Source organism: Triticum aestivum, chromosome 1A, assembly GCF_018294505.1.
Source record: "Triticum aestivum cultivar Chinese Spring chromosome 1A, IWGSC CS RefSeq v2.1, whole genome shotgun sequence".
NCBI lineage: Eukaryota > Viridiplantae > Streptophyta > Magnoliopsida > Poales > Poaceae > Triticum > Triticum aestivum.
In genome coordinates, this window is record NC_057794.1 from 479,084,283 (window position 1) to 479,102,095 (window position 17,813).

Consider the following 17,813-nt stretch of genomic DNA (forward strand, 5'->3'; position numbering starts at 1 on the left):
AAGGACTACTATAGATCCCCTATACTTGTGGGTCATCAAGACTCTTTTCTGGCCCGTTGCCGGGGAGTGTAGCGCCTTTGGTAGGTGGAATTTGGTAAGGAAAAATTTATATAGTGTGCTGAAATTTACTGTCACTTGTTACTATGGAAAGTAATTCTCTGAGGGGCTTGTTCGGGGTATCTTCACCCCATCCATTAGAGCAAAGAGTTGCTCCTCAACCTACTGAACCTATTGAAAATGAAACTCCTTTTGAATTTCCTTCGGGTATGATGGAAAAACTACTAGCTAACCCTTTTACAGGAGATGGAACGAAGCATCCTGATGAACACTTAATATATGTGGATGAAGTTTGTGGATTATTTAAGCTTGCAGGTATACCCAATGATGTTGCTAAGAAGAAGGTCTTCCCTTTATCTTTGAAGGAAGACGCATTGATATGGTATAGGCTATGTGATGATATGAGATCATGGGACTATAAAAGATTGAAGTTGGAATTTCATCAAAAGTATTACCCTATGCATCTTGTTCATCATGATCGCAATTATATATATAATTTCTGGCCTCATGAAGGAGAAAGCGTCGCTCAAGCTTGGGGGAGGCTTAAATCAATGTTATATTCATACCCCAATCATGAGCTCCCGAGAGTAAGGATGGCAATTTTATCCACGGATATGGATACCCATGGATACCCGACCCGAATGGACAGAGTTTGGATACAATTTTATACCCATGAACAACGCCCGACCCCGACCCGATTAATCATGGATAGGGCATGGGTATAATTTTATACCCGTGGATATATCCAAACCCGGCTCGTAAGTGTATACCCTGTCCGCTTTTATTTATTATAATAAAAAAATTAACACAAAATGTCCTAATCCCCACCGAGTAATTACTCCACCGCTCCTTCCCACTCTCGTCTCCTCGGTAAACGACTCGTCAATCTTCATTAAGGATCTTATCATCTCCTCGATTCCTACTCTCGCGGACCATATAGCCGGCGCCGCCGTCCACATGTGGTGCCGCACTGCAGCAGCCAACTCCGGGGGCAGGTGGCTGGCCGGCTCCATCTCCATAGATCCCCCCGACTCCTCCATCTCATCTTTCCCAAGCATGCAGCAAACCACCAGTTTGTACGTGCGACGGCGAGGTGGAGCACGACGATGCAGCATGCGGCGGCGCGCACGACCAGGAGTATGGCGGCGCAGAGGCACAACAAGGCGGGCGCAGACCACGACGAGGAGTAGGGCCACGTCGTGGAGGCGATGACCATGCCAAGCAGCCAACCGTCAGGGTAAGTTTTTTTGTTCCTGCTCGTGTACATCTTGTGCTTGTGCGTGGATGTGCATGACGTACTTGTTCATGAGTTTGTACTGGTAATTAGAGTAGAGAACAAGAGATCTGTAGTGGTCAATTTCTATTTTTTAGTTCGTGGCAAGAGAAAAAACAGATTTTACTGCATTACCGATCTGTAGTGGTCAATTTCAGTCAGGTTAGACTATAAATCTGTAAGTGAAATCTGACTACAAATCAAAGAACAAGAGAATATGATATTTCTAGTGGTCAATTCAAGTCAGATTCCACTTCTGTACACATGACCTGATCTACGGATATGCATGTTAATTAGTACAATAATTTGTTTCTACAAAATCTGTCAGTTTATTTCTAAATTTCTATCAAGTGGATTGTGAATGATTAGTATAAAGTTAGAGTCTGACTGTTTAAGATTCGGTCCATGTCATGTGCTCAACTTCGTCCATGTCATCTGCTGAATAGAAGAGCTCACAGTCTGTCGCTTTAGTTATTAGTTTTTTTGGTTGTAAAAATTGCAATTTAGGTATCAAAATTGTACAGTTCAGACAAGATATTTGTTTCAATTAAAGCTTGTGCTCAACTTCGTCCATATCATGTACTGAAGAAAGGATCTCACAGTTCCTTCATCACTTAAATCTTGCATCAGGGGATAGCAACTCCACTCTCTTTGCGACATTTCAAAGTGTTCTTGATGATGATGAAGAAACTATGGTAACATATTCCACTCATTATAGTTGATTTTACATGGTACAATATTTGGTTCTTTATTTCCATGATTTTAATTATTGTTCTTATGATATGTTTACATGAAGGATGAGTCCGAGTCTATCATAACTGAAGCTTAGTCGGTCATGCGGTGAAGAAAGAAGATGATGCCTAGAAGAATACCTTCCTTCACTTATAATGAGAATTGTGATGTACTTATGTCTCCTGGCTGTAGGAAACTAAGGCTGATAAATTCTGTTGGGCTATTTCTATGCTATTTTGTAAGAAATTAAGACTAAGAAATTATGTTGGGCTATTCCTATGTCATTCTGTGAGGAACTAAGGCTGAGATTTTTCTACTTATGCTTATTTGATGTTCTGATATGTCATTCTATGAGAATCTGAACGCTTATTTCATCTGGTGCCCTTCTCATATGTCATTTTGTGAGAATTTGAGTCTGTATGTGAGTGGTGTGCCATGTTATGTGATTTTCAAGGTATTATGTATACGTGTTTTGATAGGACCCGATGGGTATCCATTGGTTATGGATATCCATCGGGTTTGGACATGGACACAATTTTTTGCCCGTGGGTTTTGTCATGGATGGGCAAAGAATAACCTCGTGGATTCGGATATGGATTTGGTTTTGTTCAACCCGGGCCGAACCCGATCCATTGCCATCCTTACCCAAGAGAAATAATTATGCAAAGTTTTTATGATCGGCTTTCTAAAAACAATCACACCATGCTCGATACTTCTTGTGCTGGCTCTTTTATGATGAAGACTATTGAATTTAGATGGAATTTACTGGATAGAATTAAACGCAACTCTGATGATTGGGACGTCGACGAAGGTAAGGAGTCAGGTATGACACCTAAGTTTGATTGTGTTAAATCTTTTATGGATACCGATATTTTTCGTAAGTTTAGCACTAAATATGGACTTGACTCTGAGATAGTAGCTTCTTTCTGTGAATCTTTTGCTACTTATGTTGATCTCCCTAAGGAGAAGTGGTTTAAATATCATCCTCCCATAGAAGTAAAAGTAGCTGCACCTATTAAAGTTGAAGAAAAGACTGTCACTTATAATGATCCTATTGTTCCTACTTCTTATGTTGAGAAACCACCTTTCCCTGTTAGAATAAAGGATCATGCTAAAGCTTCAACTGTTGTTCGTAAAAGCAATATTAGAACTTATACACCTCCTGAGCAAGTTAAAGTAGAACCTAATATTGCTATTGTTGAAGATCTCTTGTCTGATAATATTGATGGGCATGTTATCCAGTTCGAAGGTGAAACTGCTAGAATTGCTAAACCTTATGATAAAGATAAACATAGACCTATGGTAGGCGTGCCTGTTATTTCTGTTAAAATAGGAGATCATTGTTATCATGGCTTATGTGATATGGGTGCTAGTGCTAGTGTAATACCTATTGACTTATATGAAGAAATTAAGAATGAAATTGCACCTGCTGAGTTAGAAGATATTGGTGTCACAATTAAACTTGCCAATAGAGATACTATTTCACCAATTGGAATTGTTAGAGATGTTGAAGTCTTGTGTGGGAAAACTAAATATCCTGCTGATTTTCTTGTTCTTAGTTCCCCACAAGATAGCTTTTGTCCCATTATATTTGGTAGACCCTTCTTAAATACTGTCAATGCTACCATTGATTGCACAAAGAATGTTGTTACTATTGGCTTGGATGATATGGTTCATGAGTTTAATTTTTCTAAATTTAGTAAACAACATCGTGAGGAAGAATTACCTAGTAAGGATGAAATTATTGGTCTTGCTTCTATTGACGTACCTCCTAGTGATCCTTTAGAACACTATTTGCTAGACCATGAAAATGATGTGTTCATGAATGAAAGAAGGGAAATAGATGAAGTATTCTTTAAATAGGAACCTATTCTGCAACACAATTTGTCTGTTGAAATTTTAGGGGATCCTCCTCCACCCAAGGGTGATCCAGTGTTTGAGCTTAAACCTTTGCCTGATAATCTTAAATATGGTTATCTTGATGAAAAGAAGATATATCCTGTTATTATTAGTGCTAACCTTTCAGAGCATGAAGAAGAAAGATTATTGAAAACTCTAAAGAAGCATCGTGCTGCTATTGGATATACTCTTGATGATCTTAAGGGCATTAGTCCCACTCTATGTCAACATAAAATAAATTTGGAAGCAGATGCCAAACCAGTTCATGATCCTCAACGACGTCTGAATCCTAAAATGAAAGAAGTGGTAAGAAAAGAAATACTCAAGCTTCTGGAGGCAGGTATAATTTATCCCGTTGCTGATAGTGAGTGGGTAAGTCATGTCCATTGTGTCCCTAAGAAGGGAGGTATTACTGTTGTTCCTAATGATAAAGATGAATTGATTCCACAAAGAATTATCACAGGTTATAGGATGGTAATTGATTTCCGCAAATTAAATAAAGCTACTAAGAAAGATCATTACCCCTTACCTTTTATTGATCAAATTCTAGAAAGATTATGCAAACATACACACTATTGCTTTCTAGATGGTTATTCTAGTTTCTCTCAAATACCTGTGTCGGCTAGAGATCAATCAAAGACTACTTTTACATGCCCTTTTGGTACTTTTGCTTATAGACGTATGCCTTTTGGTCTATGTAATGCACCTTCTACCTTTCAAAGATGCATGATGGCTATATTCTCTGACTTTTGAGAAAAGATTTATGAGGTTTTCATGGACGATTTTTCCGTCTATGGTTCCTCTTTTGATGATTGCTTGAGCAATCTTGATCAAGTTTTGCAGAGATGTGAAGAAACTAATCTTGTCTTGAATTGGGAAAAGTGCCACTTTATGGTTAATGAAGGTATTGTCTTGGGGCATAAAGTTTCTGAAAGAGGTATTGAAGTTGATAAAGCCAATGTTGATGCTATTGAAAAGATGCCATGTCCCAAGGACATCGAAGGTATAAGAAGTTTCCTTGGTCACGCCGGGTTTTATAGGAGGTTCGTTAAGGACTTCTCAAAAAATTCCCGGCCTCTGACTAATTTATTGCAAAAAGATATACCATTTGTCTTTGATGATGATTGTGTAGAAGCATTTGAAATACTTAAGAAAGCATTAGTCTCTGCACTTGTTGTTCAGCCACCTGATTGGAATTTACCCTTTGAAATTATGTGTGATGCTAGTGATTATGTCGTAGGTGCTGTTCTAGGGCAAAGAGTTGATAAGAAACTAAATGTTATTCATTATGCTAGTAAGACTCTAGACAATGCTCAAAGAAATTATGCTACTACTGAAAAAGAGCTTTTAGCAGTTGTATTTGCATGTGATAAGTTCAGATCTTATATTGTTGATTCTAAAGTAACTACTCACACTAATCATGCTGCTATTAAATATCTTATGGAAAAGAAAGATGCTAAACCTAGACTTATTAGATGGGTTCTCTTGCTACAAAAATTTGATTTGAATATTGTTGATAGAAAGGGAGCTGAGAACCCCGTTGCAGACAACTTGTCTAGGTTAGAGAATGTTCTTGATGACCCACTACCTATTAATGATGACTTTCCTAATGAACAATTAAATGTTATAAGTACTTCTCGTAGTACTCCATGGTATGCTGATTATGCTAATTATATTGTTGCTAAGTTTATACCACCTAGCTTCACATACCAGCAAAAGAAAAAGGTTTTCTTTGACTTGAGACATTACTTTTGGGATGACCCACATCTTTATAAAGAAGGAGTAGATGGTGTTATTAGACGTTGTGTACCTGAGCATGAACAAGAACAGATCCTACGCAAGTGTCATTCCGAGTCTTATGGAGGACACCACGCTGGAGATAGAACTGCACATAAGGTATTGCAATCTGGTTTTTATTGGCCTACTCTCTTCAAGGATGCCCGTAAGTTTGTCTTGTCTTGTGATGAATGTCAAAGAATTGGTAATATTAGTAGACGTCAAGAAATGCCTATGAATTATTCTCTTGTTATTAAACCATTTGATGTATGGGGCTTTGATTATATGGGACCTTTTCCTGCCTCTAATGGATACACACATATTCTAGTTGCTGTTGATTACGTTACTAAGTGGGTAGAAGCTATTCCAACTAGTAGTGCTGATCATAACACCTCTATTAAAATGCGTAAAGAAGTTATTTTCCCGAGGTTTGGAGTCCCTAGATATTTAATGACTGATGGTGGTTCACACTTTATTCATGGTGCCTTGCGTAAAATGCTTGCTAAATATGATGTTAATCATAGAATTGCATCCCCTTATCACCCACAGTCTAGTGGTCAAGTAGAATTGAGCAATAGAGAGCTTAAATTAATTTTGCAAAAGACTGTTAATAGGTCTAGAAAGAATTGGTCTAAGAAACTTGATGATGCATTATGGGCTTATAGAACTACATACAAAAATCCTATGGGTATATCTCCGTATAAAATGGTTTATGGAAAAGCATGTCACTTACCTCTCGAACTAGAACATAAGGCATATTGGGCTATTAAAGAGCTCAACTATGATTTTAAACTTGCCGGTGAGAAGAGGTTATTTGATACTAGCTCACTTGATGAATCGAGAACCCAAGCTTATGAAAATGCCAAGTTGTTTAAAGAAAAAGTTAAAATATGGCATGACAGAAGGATACAAAAGTGTGAGTTTAATGTAGCTGATTATGTATTGCTATACAACTCTCGTCTAAGATTTTTTGCAGGAAAACTTCTCTCTAAATGGGAAGGCCCCTATGTTATTGAAGAGGTCTATCATTCCGGTGCCATAAAAATCAACAACTTCGAGGGCACAAATCCGAAGGTGGTAAATGGTCAAAGAATTAAACATTATATCTCAGGTAATCCCATAAATGTTGAAACCAATATTATTGAAACTGAAACCCCGGAGGAATACATAAGGGACACTTTCTGGAACGTTTCAGACTCCAAAAGGAATAGGTATGTGGTACGGTAAGTAAACCGACTCCAAAACAATTTTTAAGGCAATATCTCTCCGTTTTGGAATATTTAGAAAAATAGAAAAATAAGTACCAGTCCGGGAAGGACACGAGGGCCCCACGAGGGTGGTAGGCGCGCCCTACCCCCTGGGCGCGCCCCCCTACCTCGTGAGCACCTTGTGTGCCTTCCGGACTCCGTTTTCTTGCACGTTACGTATTTTGGTTGGTAAAAATTCATTATATATTCTCCCGAAGGTTTTGACTCCCGTATCATGCAAATTTCCACTATTTTTTGTTTTCGAGCTGTTGCTGCTGCAGATTAGAGCAAGATGTCTTCTCAAGAGTCAATCGGGGAGAGCCGGGTATCTAATCCGGCACCGAAACCAAGGGCAAACAGCGACGCCGACCACTTTGGGCCAACAACGGAGGAAGAGATGGAGGCTGATTTGATGAGAGTAGATGCGATGGAGGATCAAGAAGTCACCTCTCGCCTCCGAGCTGGGTTCACGATGGGGGAACTACAGAGCTCAGCTATTCCAAACTCGGTTATCCCTTCTAATGTTAGATTTCTTTCTTATGAAAATATGAAGAGGAGTGTCACTTGTTCTCCCGCAGCTATGCAACACCATTGGGTGCAAGGAGCTTTAGCTGTCACAGGAAAGCTTCGTAAGGAAATAATGGACCTCAAACAGCAAGTTAATAAGCTCGAGGAGGAGTGAGGGAGTCCTGGATTAGGGGGTGTTCGGATAGCCGAACTATACCTTCAAGCCGGACTCCTGGACTATGAAGATACAAGATTGAAGACTCCGTCACGTGTCCGGAAGGGACTTTCCTTGGCGTGGAAGGCAAGCTTGGCGATACGGATGTTCAGATCTCCTACCATTGTAACCGACTCTATGTAACCCTAACCCTATCTGGTGTCTATATAAACCGGAGGGTTTTAGTCCGTAGGACAACAGACACATCAACAATCATATCATAGGCTAGCTTCTAGGGTTTAGCCTCTCTGATCTCGTGGTAGATCAAATCTTGTAATACCCATACCATCAATATTAATCAAGCAGGACGTAGGGTTTTACCTCCATCGAGAGGGCCCGAACCTGGGTAAAACTTCGTGTCCCCTGCCTCCTCTTACCATCCGGCCTAGACGCACAGTTCGGGACCCTCCACCCGAGATCCACCGGTTTTGACACCGACATTGGTGCTTTCATTGAGAGTTCCTCTGTGTCGTCGCCATCAGGAAGGATGCCTCGCCCCGTCTTTAAAGACGGCACCGTTGCTAAGGGAGTTTTGGCTGTCGGCCAAACCCTCCGGCTAGGTGGTTTTCTTATGACCACATGTTCGGCTTCTACACCGACGATGACCTCTCAAGCCATCGAAAACAATCTTCATGTCAACTCAGAACTTGCCGAGCAGTTAGATCCAATAGAGCTTTCCTCCACAAACGAGCTCTTGGACCGCTTCGCTGCCCTGGGAGTCGCTACGGATTACGACCAGATCGGGCCTAAAACCAATCTGAGAAAGATTAACTCTCCCCAAGCCACTCACCACGTCGCCGTGGTAGAGGGACAGTGCGGCAACCCTTCATCTATCCTAAGGCCTCTCTACATCCGGATTCCCGATCCCTCCAAGCCGGATGTCCGCGGAGGGGAGGATATCACTCAAGACCTGAACCTAGAATCAGGCGACGGACTGGATTCATTGGACGACATCCAGGAATCCAAATTTTTGAGTTCGGAAATTCCTCGGCCTCTGAGCCTCAGAAGGGGTAAGGCTTCGGACTTAATTCCACCCACCCACCCTAACATTAGTGATCTATCCCAAATCAGGAAAGAGCCCAACGAAACAGTACATCATTACTCGGCCAGATTCCTCCTGGTTATGCACAGGATAAAGGGCCCCGCGAGGAAGACGCAATTCTATCCTTCTGCAATAATTGCATGGACAAGGGAATACTCAACGCCATAGGTCGCCGTGATATTACACGCTTTGCCGACTTAGCATCCATAGTACAAAAGTACTGTGCGATGGAAAGCGCCCGGAAAACCGAAACAAAATTTTGGGACAATCCGACCCTTAATGCAAGCCCAGTCCGAAACAAGAGGGTGCATCATCGCCAGACACCCGGGTCAAACACCAAAAAGCAAAAAACCCTCTCCAGGGCATGGAACCGTACTGGAAGGATGGCTTAATGGACCATGTAAAATTCATAGCACATAGGACGCTATACCTACTCGCAGCCTTAGAGCATGTTGGATACTCTGGCAGGTGGCCAAGATCGGCGAGAACCACCTAACCACGGAGACCACAGAAAGCCACCCCAGAGACTCCAATATGGTACTAACAGTCTTCAAGACCTTCGCATCAAATAATATGCGAAAAAGGACACTCCGCGGCCTTGCCGAAGTCTACCAAGTAGCAAAAGTAAACCCATGGAGTGACACGGCCATTACCTTCAACGCCAATGATGAACCTAAATTCCGAACAGCCCGAGCACCAGCCGCATTGGTCCTCAGTCCAATAGTGGACGGCTTTCGTCTCACCAAGGTACTCATGGACGGCGGCAGCGGATTGAACCTCATCTATGAGGAAACCCTCCAAAAAATGGATATAGATTGGAACCGCATCACGCGAAGCAGCACAACCTTTAGAGGAATAATCCCCAGTTGGGAAGCGCGCTGTACAGGAAAAATCACACTGGATGTGGTGTTCGGCACGCCGGACAATTACAGGTCTAAAGAAGTCACGTTCCACGCGGCCCCATTCAGCAGTGGTTATCACGCTTTGCTAGGGCGGGAAGCATTCACAATCTTCCAAGCAATACCTCATTACGGGTACATGAAGCTCAAGATGCCCGAGCCTAATGGGATCATCACTCTCGCTAGTGATCCGGATGTAGCACTCCGCGCCAAAAACAAGACAGCCGCACTGGCCCTCGAGGCACTATCCGAAGCCCTAGCAGCCGAGGAACTGACTGCGCTGCGCTCTACCGTGAATAGGGACGACGTGGTACTCGACAAAAGATCCAAGTCCACCTCCTTTAAACCAGCGGACGAAATAGTCAAATTCCAAGTCCATCCAATGGACCCCAACAAAACAGCTTCCATCGGGGCACAGTTAAACCCTGATGTCGACACCGCATTGCGAGAGTTCCTACGGGAGAACTGGGACATTTTTGCCTGGCATCCTTCGGACATGCCAGGAATCCCATGCAGGCTGGCCGAGCACAGCTTAAATATCCAAACAGGATTCAAACCTGTCAAACAGGTTCTTCGGCATTTTTCTGAACCTAAGAGACAAGCTATGGGAGAGGAGCTAGCAAAGCTATTGGAAGCCGGATTCATCAGAGATATAAAACATCCAGACTGGCTAGCAAACCTGGTGATGGTACCAAAGAAGGACAAATCCTGGCGCCTGTGTGTCGATTTTAAAGACCTCAACAAGGCTTGCCCAAAGGATCCCTTCCCTCTCCCCCGCATCGATCAAGTTACCGATGCCACCACAAGACACGATTCGTTGTGTTTCCTTGATGCATATTCTGGCTACCATCAAATCAAGATGGCAGAATCAGACCAAGCCGCAACGACATTTATCACACCATATGGGCCATTCTGCTTCAACACAATGCCCTTCGGGCTCAAAAACGCCGGCGCAACATATCAGCGCATGATTCAGACATGTCTGGCAAGCTAGATCGGTAAAACAGTGGAGGCATACGTAGATGATGTGGTCGTCAAAACAAGACATGTTGAATCTCTAGTAGACGACTTGAGGCTGACATTTGATAATCTCCGAACATACGACATCAAGCTCAACCCGAAAAAATGCGTTTTCGGCGTTCCAGCCGGAAAGCTCTTGGGCTTCATTGTATCCAGCAGAGGAATTGAATCCAGCCAAGATCCGAGCTTTATCTCCCGCCTGGGAGAAAAGGCCCTCCCCCTTTACTGCCTCCTTCGGTGCACCGAACACTTCAAATGGACGAACGCAGCCACGGCCGGACTCGACGAAATAAAAGCCATACTGGCAACAAACCCAGCACTGGCCGCGCCAAACATCGATGAACCAATGCTATTGTACATCGTAGCAACACATCAGGTTGTAAGTGCAGTGCTTGTCGTCGAACGAGAAGCGGACGGACACAAATTCCCCCTTCAAAGGCCTGTCTATTATGTCTCCACTGTCCTCACTCCTTGCAAATCACGGTACCCGCATTATCAAAAGATTGCGTACACGGTATTCATGGCATCTCGGAAGCTACGACACTACTTCCAAGAGTGTTCAATAACAGTAGCCTCGGAAGTACCACTTAATGACATTATTAACAACCGTGACGCAACAGGCCGGATCGCGAAATGGGCCATCGAGCTCCTCCCGTTCGACATAACTTATAAGCCACGACGAGCCATCAAGTCACAATTTTTGGCCGATTTCGTCGCAGAATGGACGGAGGCCGAACTCCCTAAAGAGTACGGCACATATTCAAATTGGATCATGCATTTAGACGGCTCCAAGATGTTGGCCGGACTGGGGCTGGTGTCGTTTTGATGTCCCCCACAGGAGACACAGTTCAATACGTACTACAGATTATGTACACAGACTCCAACAATGCAGCCGAATATGAGGCCCTTTTACATGGTCTCCGGATGGCAGTATCCATGGGCATTCAACGCCTAGAGGTGCGCGGGGACTCGAACCTCGCAATGTCCCAAATAAATGGAGACTTCGACACCAAAGATCCAAAGATGGCAGCTTACCGTAACACCGTCCTAAAAATGTCATCTCGGTTCGAAGGGCTTGAATTTCACCACATAGCCCGGGAAAATAATCAGGCGGCAGATGTCCTGGCACGCATCAGCGCAAAACGCGATGTAGTCCCCCCCAACATCTTCTTGGAAAGGCTGTTCAAGCCATCCATAGTATGGGAAGGGGAGCCGCACAACAACAGCTCGGACCCAACCGCACTGCCCGACATCGAACATTCTGACACAACCGGCGGCTCTGCCAATGAAATAACACCCTCAGCCCACGTAATAATGGCCGTCATAGCCCTGTGGACAAAACCATTCCTCGCCTACCTTACTAGGCAGGAACTCCCCGAGGACCAAAATGAGGCACGCTGCATAGTGCGGCGATCCAAAGCCTACAAAGTCCATGAAGGAGAGCTTTATAAGAAAAGCACCACTGGAGTCCTTCAAAGGTGCATCTCCGAAGAGGAAGGGCGGGACCTCCTGGCTGAAATTCATGCCGGACTCGATGGTCATCACGCTGCAGCTTGGTCCCTTGTAAGCAAGGCCTTCCGTACAGGCTTTTATTGGCCGACGGCTCGGGCAGATGCCCAGGACTTAGTCCAAAAATGCACCGGTTGCCAGCTCTTTGCAAACCAAAGCCATATGCCACCTACTGCCCTCCAAACCATCCCCATCACTTGGCCTTTCGTGGTCTGGGGGCTTGACATGGTTGGACCGCTTAAAAGCGGAACCCACAAGCACAAATACTTACTGGTCATGGTGGATAAGTTCACCAAATGGATAGAAGCTAAGCCTGTTAAGACGGCCGAATCCGGACCTATGATAGACTTTATATCCGGGGTTGTACACCATTACGGCGTCCCCCACAGCATCATCACTGATAAGGGCACGAACTTCACGGCCAACGAGGTAAAACTCTGGTGCAAAAACATGGACATCAAGCTCGATTATGCTTCCGTCTATCACCCACAAACCAATGGCCAGGTCGAACGTGCAAATGGTCTTATCATGAGCGGCATCAAACCCAGGTTAGTGCGGTCCCTCAAGGAATCTAACACGCACTGGGTAGAGGAGCTCGACTCCGTACTCTGGGGGCTGCGGACCACGTCGAATCGCACCACCGGATACACACCATTCTTCATGGTGTACGGCGCTGAGGCAGTTTTGCCTTGCGACATAATTCATGACTCACCTCGAGTGCGCATGTACGAAGAAAGAGAAGCTGAGCTCGATCAGCAGGATAGTTTGGACGCATTAGAGGAGGAGCATGACGTGGCAAAGGCCCGTTTCGCATTTTATCAATAGTAGGCTCGAATATATCAAAGCAGAGAAGTACGAGCCAAAAATTACAACGTTGGCGAACTAGTTCTACGCCTGCCGGACAAAAAAAGGACAAACTCAAGCCCAAGTGGGAAGGTCCCTTCATCATCGACCAAGTCCTGACTGGTGGTGCGTACCGCCTGCGAAGTGCATCGGATAACCGACTCGAGCCGAACCCATGGAACGCCGCCCGCCTCCGAAGATTCTATGCCTAGCGCCGGGTCCCGTGTTCATCTCCTTACTCTGTCCATTTTTTATATATACCTTCTGTCATACATTTCTCTCCTCCTCTATCTCTTCCCCTCTTATAGCCTTTAGAGGCTCACAAAGTGACGCGCTATACGCGCTCAGCAAACCTGGGGGCTTCTTTCGACAGAAGCTTACTTCTACGGGCTTCACGCCCAACACATGTGTCAAACTTCCGCATGTACCTTTTATTCACCACTATATGCATCGATATGACTTAAGTTTTGGCCAAGCTGGGTTGCCTGGCTCCTGTGCTTACCCCTACGTTCCCGATTGTTCGGCTAGGCGATAAAGGGAGCACCTTTGTGATTGTTACTGCCGGGTCAGCCGGACGTGTACCTCAGACTGGGTGAAGCCGAAAGCTAGCGTTCTTAAGGGAATATTCGGTCGGTGAACTAAAGACAATCTTTTTATTTTTTTCCACGTGCCCCCAGATGTTTTTTCTGTGTTTCTCTTCGCAGCATGGACATGCACTTTAGGGCATGCCTCCCAGGGAAAGGAACCCCTAACGGAACTATTCTCCCTGGAAGATGTTTCTTACTAACCATGTAATATAACATAACTAGTCGGGCACTTGTCTGTTCACGCCACAATGACCCCTATGCCTGGTCTCCACGCATTCCCCGGTTCCTATATAACCGCATGGGAATTCGGACACACTCCGGACCGTCAGGTCCCGAGGCTGAAGCGAAAAGGTCGGCCATGAAAAATGATCTACAATCCGGCTAGAAGGCATTATAAATGTCAATTAAAATTACATAGTCATTTTGACTGACTGTACTCCTTCTTAATACCATCTAACAGGCTGTCTAATTTACAGTCCTGCTGGGAATACTTTGCGGCCAACTCCACTTGGCCGTATACTAAGCTCACAGGGATCTCCTTCCCATCAGGCCCTATAGGACCAACCTCGGCCATATGGTTGGGGTCGGCCTGTGAATATCACGTCTTCACCATAGCCCAGGCCTCCCTAGCGCCTTGATGGCAGGTTGATATCTTCCACAACTGGAATCGCCGCCGTGCTCCCCTCAGCTTCTCCGCAAGCTCTCCAAGACCTTCGGGTGTGGAGACGGATGGCCACAGGACTTGGGCGATGCCTCGCATCGCCTGCCGAGCTCGATCGAGCAATTGCAAGAGCTCGGGAAGAAGGTCACCCGTAGAACCGGGCATCTCCTCTGCAGGACGACCTGTTAACATACCTATGGATATTGCTCTGTTAATCAACGGCACCGCCGAACTTTCTTTTAAAAGGTTCGCTCAAGCATTTACTAAATATGCCGCGCCTAAGCCGCTGATTCTCCTTCACGAAGTCTGACAGCTGGGCACGAACATATTTTAGCTCAACGCCTAGCCGGGTGTTGGTATCTTGGAGAATGTTCTTCTCCCCCATCACCTTTAACAGCACCCTCTCACCAGCCTTTAGTTGGCGTTCGAGGTGTTGCCTTTCCGGATTCAATCCGGCGCCATCTGCGATTTTATTTTTTAGATTTGCACACAAGTCGTGCTTCACCACATACTTATCTTTCGAAATGAATATTACCAGAGGGGGTCTCCTTAGGCTCCCCTGCCGCGGCTAGTGCGGCCCCTAGTTGGGCTTTGCACTCTTCCAGCTCCTGGGTCAGTAGGGAATTCTTTTCTGTAAGAACCTGCATTTCAAATGATCCTTAAACCAGTTATTCTAACTATTTTCAGTCTCGGGGGCTACTGCTACATATATATTTATCAAAATTTTCTTACCCGTATGTCTTTTACATATTGCTCTGTGGCTCTGGCTAGACCATTCTGAGCGGCACGGAGGTGTGCATCTCTCGAATTGAAGGCATCTAATGCCTCTTGGGAGAAGCAAGCGTCGCGAAGAATTGTCCGGCGACACCTGTGGTTCATGGCACTTTCCACCTCTGAGTTGGTGGCAGATAACCCGTCCGCATCTTCCGTCGGAGGAACGTCCAGCACACGCCTTGCTTTCGCTTCTGCCCCCGGACCAGGCCTTGGAGCCTGGCTGGTGGGGGCACGATTAGCAGCCTCTTCGGATATAGCCCGGCGAGGTCTCTTCGTCCTGAAAAGGGCACGAGTGTCAAGTGTGCCTTGAAGGTATAATGACTGGGATAAAGGGGCGTGCCATACCTTCGCGTTGACGCCTCGGTCCGAACTGCACCTCTTTTCTGCCCATGGGGTCCTGCGGCCCCTGGTTGGTTTGTCGCCGCAGGTTTGGCCTTCTGCCTCAGAAACCCCCCTGCAAAGTTCGGTTGCAATCAGGAAATTAAACATGCATGGACGGATCCCTGTCCGGGGTACAAGGACTTCGGTCTTAGGTACCTGGGGTGTTCGGATTAACCCTGGGTAATCGGTCATAATGGCCACCAAGGCACTGTCCTCGCTCAATTGATGGAACACTCCATCAATCAACTCCACAGATATGTCCGGATCCTCCCGAGAGGCCGGGTCGAGAGACCGTCTTGAGTCCTCAGGTTGTGGAGGCGGGCTGCTTATGTCCTTTACGGCCCGGCGCAGTTCCTGCGTTGGAGTCATCAGACTAAGTATTTAACAATGGGAACACTAAACGGATGAGCAAGTAAAAGCGACCACTTACCCAGCTTGGGGGATTGTGCATAGAGAATCCACCCTGTGGGTTGACGCGGAGAAATTCCTCCTCTTCCCCCTTGTACAAAGTGGACAAGATCTTTAATAGAGCGGCAACTGAATCTGGCCCTTTACGGCCGTAGCGGGTAGCGTCGTCCTCCCCGTTGAAATCCCACATGGGGTGGCTTCTGTACTGAAGCGACTGCACCCCCCGCATGACGCATTCGGTCATAACTCCGATCATGGTTAGTCCGGAATGGGCTAACAATCTTATTCGGCCCATAAGATAAACGATGTCCCTGTCGCTTTCCCTTTGAGGGCTCCGTGGACGCCAGCTTAGGCGCTTTTTTAAAGGAGCACTATCGAACTCTGGGAGGCCGATCCGGACAGGATCTGGCAGCGGGACGTCTTCTATATAGAACCATTCCGAGGGCCAGTCTTCGGACGCCTTCTTTGGGGTTCCGGACAGATATCCGGTCTCGGTCCTGTGCCATACTTCGGCTCCGCCCACTTGATACATTGACCCTTTCTTGGAATGGGGAACGAGGCAAAATAGTTCCTTCCACAGTCCGAAATGAGCTTCGATACCCAGAAATAGCTCGCAGAGGGCTACAAAGCCCGCGATATGCAATACTGAGGCAGGCGTGAGATGATGTAACTGGAGGCCGTAGAACTCCAGCAACCCCCGAAGAAACAGGTGGATGGGAAATCCGAGCCCCCTTATTAAGTAAGGAACAAGGCACACCCGCTCTCCTTTAGATGGATTAGGGGCATTCTCTGCTTGCTCTCCGCCGTTGTAGATGGCGAGACCTGCTTGGACCGGGACCATATAGGCCGGGGGGAGAAATCCTTTGGTCTGAAGCATCACTAGCTCACTGTGCGGAGTAGAACATCTCTCCCAATATCCAGGCTTAGGGCTAGAAGGACGAGAGGAGGAGTTGCGGCGGCTGGCCATGGTGGAATGGACTTTTGTCGGATGCGCTCTAATGAACACTTGTGGAGGGGAGAAGGTGTGGATTGGATCTAAATCCTCATCCCCTTAAAAAGGGCAACTCATTCACGCAGCTAGGGGTGTGAACATAAAAACACTCAGACTTTTCATTTTCGTTTGACACGTGGAAAACGGCCATTATTGGGCGTAGAAGCCAAGGAGCGCAACATCTACACGAAACCAAACTTTATTCAAACAGGTACACAGAATTTGGAGGAGAACCCGCCTTGCAATGCCGAAGACAATCTGCGCACCAGACTCATCGTCATTGAAGCCTGGTTCGGGGGCTACTGAGGGAGTCCTGGATTAGGGGGTGTTCAGATAGCCGAACTATACCTTCAAGCTGGACTCCTGGACTACGAAGATACAAGATTGAAGACTTCGTCCCGTGGCCGGAAGGGACTTTCCTTGGCGTGGAAGGCAAGCTTGGCGATACGGATGTTCAGATCTCCTACCATTGTAACCGACTATATGTAACCCTAACCCTATCCGGTGTCTATATAAACTGGAGGGTTTTAGTTCGTAGGACAACAGACACATCAACAATCATACCATAGGCTAGCTTCTAGGGTTTAGCCTCTCTGATCTCGTGGTAGATCAACTCTTGTAATGCCCATACCATCAATATTAATCAAGCAGGACGTAGGGTTTTACCTCCATCGAGAGGGCCCGAACCTGGGTAAAACTTCGTGTCCCCTGCCTCCTGTTACCATACGGCCTAGACGCACAGTTCGGGACCCCCTACCCGAGATCCGCCGGTTTTGACACCGACAAGGAGAACCGCATCCTGAGGGGAATCATCGCCAAGAATATTACACCGACAACAAAGAAGGAAACATAATCACATGGGTATGGGCACTCCCCTTGGCAACTGCCAAGCTTGGGGGAGGTGCCCCGGTATCGTATCACCATCACAACTCCTACCTTTACCGTTTTTCTTAGTTCGATCATATTAGTAGTATCTTGATCTAGTAGAATAAA

General features: G+C 45.7%; 1 long non-coding RNA gene across 1 annotated transcript; it reads left to right on the top strand.

Moving 5' to 3' along the window:
- Positions 1-938: 938 nt before the first annotated feature.
- On the top strand, positions 939-2,327 carry LOC123152053 (uncharacterized). Its single transcript, XR_006476021.1, has 3 exons — positions 939-1,294; positions 1,961-2,025; positions 2,127-2,327. It is a non-coding gene; the product is annotated as an uncharacterized lncRNA (long non-coding RNA).
- Positions 2,328-17,813: the final 15,486 nt, after the last annotated feature.